Genomic DNA, 6000 nt, shown 5'->3' with positions numbered 1-6000 from the left:
ACATGCAAGCATTTGTCTTTACTATTCAATTTTGTCCCCTATAATTCTGAAATAATTTAAGCATTCAGGTTATAAAGTTTCTCATAAGTACAACCTTTGAATGTCTTGTAGTAAATTTTATTTTCAGTTTCTCTTTAATTCAGGTGCTACTCATTACTGTTTCTTAATTTCCAATGTGCTACATTTTATTTTTGCTTCCTAGTTTTATTAGATTGTCACAAATAAATATGCAGGTGTTTTCTGCCAGAAAGATAAAAAGAAAAAATGATGAATTGGAAAGTCTTTACCCTGTGAACCCTAACCCTTGTTGATAGAAACTCCTGTCAAAGAAGTTTCTACTCTCCAAGGTCTCCCTGCATGCCAACTGCATCTCTTCCAACTGCAGGAGCTGGGAACAATTCAGATCAGTGGAGCAGTGACCCTCTAGTTCTAACAGCACTGGCATGAACAAACAATGCCACCAAAAGCAAGTCCACAGGGCCGCCCCTTTCCAAAGGATTCTGCGACTTGAAGTATTCAAATAAGACTTTTGCCCAGCTTCTGGGAAAAGTAATCCTTATCCACCAAAAGTATCTTGGTTTTTGCTTGTTACCAAAGAGAGCAAAGTCCTGTAGCAGCTACTGCTCTCTCAAGCACAGATCTCAGAATTCTAGCCTTATACGCATCCTCCAGGTGAGGTCAGCACACCCCTCTCAGTACTAGATTACTTCCCAGAGAGACAGAGAAGGACCATGGCATCTAGGGATGTGGCCAAGATGCCATACTACCAGAATTTCTGACAGCCTAGTCTGAAATGAGTATTTCGACACCATTCTTAAACATAGCTAAAATGATTGCATTCATTGCCTCTGGTACAGTTATAAATGGATTTTACAAGTATGATTTGTAAGATATTAATAGATGACAAATGAAAGATGAATAAATGTTTGGAAAATGCTTGGCGATATGGTTTGGCTCTGTGTTCCCACACAAATCTCATCTCAAATTACAATCCCCAGAATCCCCACGTGTCAAGGGAGGGACCTGGTGGGAGGTGATTGGATCATGGGAACGGTTTCCCCCATGCTGCTCTCATGATAGCAAGTGAGTCCTCATAAGATCTGATGGTTTTATAAGCCTCGGACAGTTCTTCTTTCACACACGCTTTCTCTCACCTACCGACATGTAAGAGGTGCCTACCTCCCCTTCCATCATGACCGTAAGTTTCCTGAGGTCTCCCCAGCCATGTGGAACTGTGAGTCAATTAAACCTTTTTCCTTTATAAATTACCCAGTGTCAGGTAGTATCTTTACAGCAGTGTGAAAATGGACTAATACATTTGGTTAACCAGAAAAGTTTCTTTACTGCAAGATTTGTAAGAGGCTTTAATATTTGAATACACATAATTTGCTGTTTGAGGCAGAATTTTTGGTGTTTCTAATTATTTTGACTGAAGAACACTTTTTTGCTGTAGTTGTTATGTCTGTTTTCATTGTTGTTTTAACATCATTTCCAAGATTACGTTTCTACAAAACATACTTTGGAAAAAGTTGGCCTTTACTTTTGTTCCAAAAATTACTGAATATATCACTATTTTCTTAATTTTCAAGTATATTATTATATAATTCTAATTATAATAGAATTATTCAGATTTAATTATTGTAATGTAATTTATGTATTTAGTTAAAGTAAATAATGAAAAATCATCTAACAATTTTCAAAGTCAAACCATACATGGCAGATAGAATGAAAAGCTAGTCTCTTTCCCGACCTAATATTCAATTCTATTTCCCAAAAGTAGGCACATATACACACAATTATGTTTTCTAATTATATCTTTTAAAATATAGATATATAATTAGGCACATACTATAATCACTCTTTTGCCCCCTTTAAAAATAATCTTAATTGAATCTTTAGATATCTCTGTATTAGCTGTATACTAATATTTGTTTCACTTTTAAGACCTGCATTATATTTCATTGTATGAATATATTATTACTTATTTAACTAGTCATCTGTTGAAAGACTTTCAGATTGCTCCAGCAATTTGCAATTAAAAGCAAAGCAGAAGTAAATAAACTTATAGATATATCAGATGGCAGAAATTTTGTTAGGATAGATTTCTAGTAAGGTAATCGCTGGGTCAAATATCAGGCATATGTTTAAGTAAAAATTGTCTTCATCAATAAATCTTTCCCAGTTTCTGTGTCTAGTATTGTATTGCCTAGGTTGTCTTCCAGGGTTATTCTGGTCTGAGATTTTTACATTTAAGTCTTTTATCCATCTTGAATTGATTTTTGTATATGGTGTAAGGAAGGAATCCAATTTCAATCTTCTGCATGTGGCTAGCCAGTTATCCCAGCACCATTTATTGAATAGAGTCTTTCCCCATTGCCTATTTTTATCAGCTTTGTCAAAGATTAGATGGTTGTAGTTGTGTGGCCTTATTTCTGTTCCATTGGTCTATGTGTCTGTTTTTGCACCAGTACCATGCTGTTTTGGTTATTGTAGCTCTGTAGTATAGTTTGAAATCAAGTAGCATGATGCATCCAGCTTTTTTCTTTTTGCTTAGAATTGCCTTGGCTATTTTTGACTATTTTTTTGGTTCCGTATGAATTTTAAAATAGTTTTTTCTAGTTCTCTGAAGAATGTGATTGGCAGTTGGACAGGAATAGCATAGAATCTGTAAATTTCTTTGCATAGTATAGCTGGTTTAATAATATTGTTTCTTCCAATCTGTGAGCATGGAGTGTTTTTCCACTTGTTTCTGCCATCTCTGATTGACAAATGGGATCTAACTAAACTTAGCTTCTGCACAGCAAAAGAAACTACGAACAGAGTAAACAGACAACCTGCAGAATGGGAGAAAATATTTGCAAGTAATACATCTGACAAAGTTCTACTATTGAGCGTCTATAAGGAACACAAACAAATTTACAAGAAAAAAAACCATTAAAAAGTGGGTAAAGGACACTTTTCAAAAGAAGACATACCTGCAACCAATAAGCATATGAAGAATAGCTCATTATCCCTGATCATTAGAGAAATGCAAATCAAAACTACAATGTGATACCATCTCACACCAGTCAAAGTGACTATTATTAAAAAGTCAAAAAGTGACAGGTGCTGGTGAGGTTGCAGAGTAAAGGAAACACATATACACTGTTGGTGTGAGTGTAAATTAGTTCAACCATTGTGCAAACCAGTGTGGCAATTCCTCAAAGAACCAAAAACAGAATTACCATTCAACCCATCAATCCCATTACTGGGATATATACCCAGAGAAATATATTAATATATCATTCTACCACAGAGACACATGCATGTGTATGCTCAACGCAGCAGTATTCACAATAACAAAGACATGGAATCAACCTCAATGCCCATCAGTGGTAGACTGGATAAAGAAAATGTGGTACATATACACCATAAAATACTATGTAGTAATGAAAAAGAACAAGATCATGTCCTTTGCAGGAACATGCATAGAACAGGGGGCCATCATCTTTAGTAAACTAATTCACAAACAGAAAAGTAAATACCACATATTCTCACTTATAAGTAGGAGGTAAATGAAAAGAATACATGGACACAAAGAGGGGAACAGCAGACACTGGAGCCTACTTGAGGGTGGAGTTTGGGAGGAGGGAGGGGACGAGAAAAAATGACTATTGGGTTACTAGGCTTTGTACCTGAGTGATGAAATAATCTGTACAACAAACCTCCATGACACAAGTTTACCTATACAACAAACCTGCATGTGTACCTTGAACCTAAAATAAAAGTGGAAAAAAAAGTTATCTTCAAAAGCAACTATAAGAGGCCGGGCACGGTGGCTCATGCTTCTAACCCTAGCATGTTAGGAGGCCGAGATGGGTTGATCACTTGAGGTCAGGAGTTTGAGACCAACCTGATAAACATGGTGAAACCTCGTCTCTACTAAAACAAAATTAAATGTGTGTGGTGGTGTGTGCCTGTGATCCCAGCTACTTGAGAGGGTGAGGCAAGAGAATTGCTTGAATCCAGGAGGCAGAAGTTGCAGTGAGCCGAGATTTCGCCATTGCACTCCAGCCTGGGCAACAAGAGCAAAATTTCGTCTCAAAAAAACAAAATAGCACAAAACGAAACAAAACAGAACCTAAAGCAATTATAACAATTTAAACTATTTAAACTAACAGTGTAGGGGATTGCATGTTTAGTTAGATCCTTGCCACAGAATTCTCACATGTTAAAATTATTGCCAATCTGACAAAGAAAGATATAAAATACTGAGATTGTATAAATGATGATGAAGTCTGACAACCTCGTACAAATGAGCCATTTTCAGCTCTTTACGAATCTATTTACTTTGTACATTAGTCTAATAAAATTTTAGCTTTTCTTATTTATTTGTAAGGCATTTTCTCTGTTAAGGAAATCAGCTCTTCCTTACTCTGATGTATATTGAAAGTATTTTCTAAGTTTGTGTTTTTGTGTGTTTTATATTATGGTGTGCCTTTGTTATAGTGTACTTATTACAAAGAAATTTGAATGTATTTACAGTGTACCTACTTTTATGGATTCTGGGTTTTGAGTGTTGCTTAAAAAGGCACTTCCTATCAAAGATCGAAAAAGAAAAAAGAGAACATATTTACTGTATGTGTAAGTGTGTGTGTGTGTGCATGTTTAAATCTTTGATCACAGGAATTTTATTTTGGTATAAGTAGTAAGATAGAATTTCCCCACAGTCAAGGCTTTAAATGACTATAGATTCAGCTGACACCTTGATTGTAGCCTTATGCGAGACCCGCACCAGAGGCACACAGCAAAACTGCTACTGAATTTCTGTTCCACAAAAACTGTGACATAATCAATTATATATTTTTCAAATTTCTAAGTTTCGTGATAATTTGATTTGCAGCAATAGATAACTAATAGTGCTTCTTTTGTTCCAAAATGATTACAACTATTTCTAGTGTTTAATCACTTGCCCATTTACTCAAATTTTATTTAAGATTTATTTAAAATTCAGGAATGGATGGTAAGTTTTACCAAATGGTCTTAGTTTTTGGTCATTTGACTTATGAATATGGTGAATTATATTAACAGATTTTGTAATATTGAATCATCCTTATATTCCTGGAATAAACTCCAGTTATTTTCTTTACATTAGTCTTTAAATATATTGTAGAATTATGTTTTATATGATCTATTTAGGATTTTACATTTACATTTGAAAATGATGTATCTGTATGTATTTTGATTATGAAAAGTCTTGTCAGTTTATACCATGGAAAAGTATAAAAAGCATTGAAATTTTCCATTTTTGGAGGGCTGAATTGACTTCACCTGTGATTCCAACCAGGACTGGTGTTTTTTAGAAGTGAATATTTGAACATTCTCTCAATTCTACAATTGTTTAAATTTTATATTTAATCTATGATAATATTTCATATTGTCTAAAATTAGCTACATGATATCCATGTTTTAATAATTTTATGTTGTTGAACAAAATACTTTTATATTTCTTTAACATTTCTGGGTATCTCTGGTTATTTCTATATTCTCAGGCCTCATCCTTTATCCATAAAAGTATTACAAATTAGAGGTAAATACCCCAGCTTCTTCCTCACTCAGGTGAATAATCCTGAGTTTCCCATAATTCGTTATCTGGATGAAGCCCAGCTGACTACAGCAGGAACCTACTTGATGTTGTATCCTTTATAGACTTGCTTCCCTGTACTGTTTCTCTTCTCCAATGCTCCCCTGGTATTTTAAAGAATCACCTCCCAGGTAAACTATTTGCACTGAAATCCTTGCCCCATTGTTTAAAACTAGGAGAAGGCAAACTAGCTACCTGCCCAGGTAGAAAAACATTTTCTTTTTTTTTTTTTTTGTTAATTATTATACTTTAAGTTTTAGGGTACATGTGCACAATGTGCAGGTTTGTTACATATGTATCCATGTGCCATGTTGATTTCCTGCACCCATTAACTCATCATTTAGCATTAGGTATATCTCCTAATGCTGTCCCTCCCC

The sequence above is a fragment of the Hylobates moloch genome, unplaced genomic scaffold, assembly GCF_009828535.3.
Source record: "Hylobates moloch isolate HMO894 unplaced genomic scaffold, HMol_V3 SCAFFOLD_17, whole genome shotgun sequence".
NCBI classification, from domain to species: domain Eukaryota; kingdom Metazoa; phylum Chordata; class Mammalia; order Primates; family Hylobatidae; genus Hylobates; species Hylobates moloch.
The sequence above is the reverse complement of the archived record's forward strand: the minus strand, read 5'-3'. Positions refer to the sequence as shown.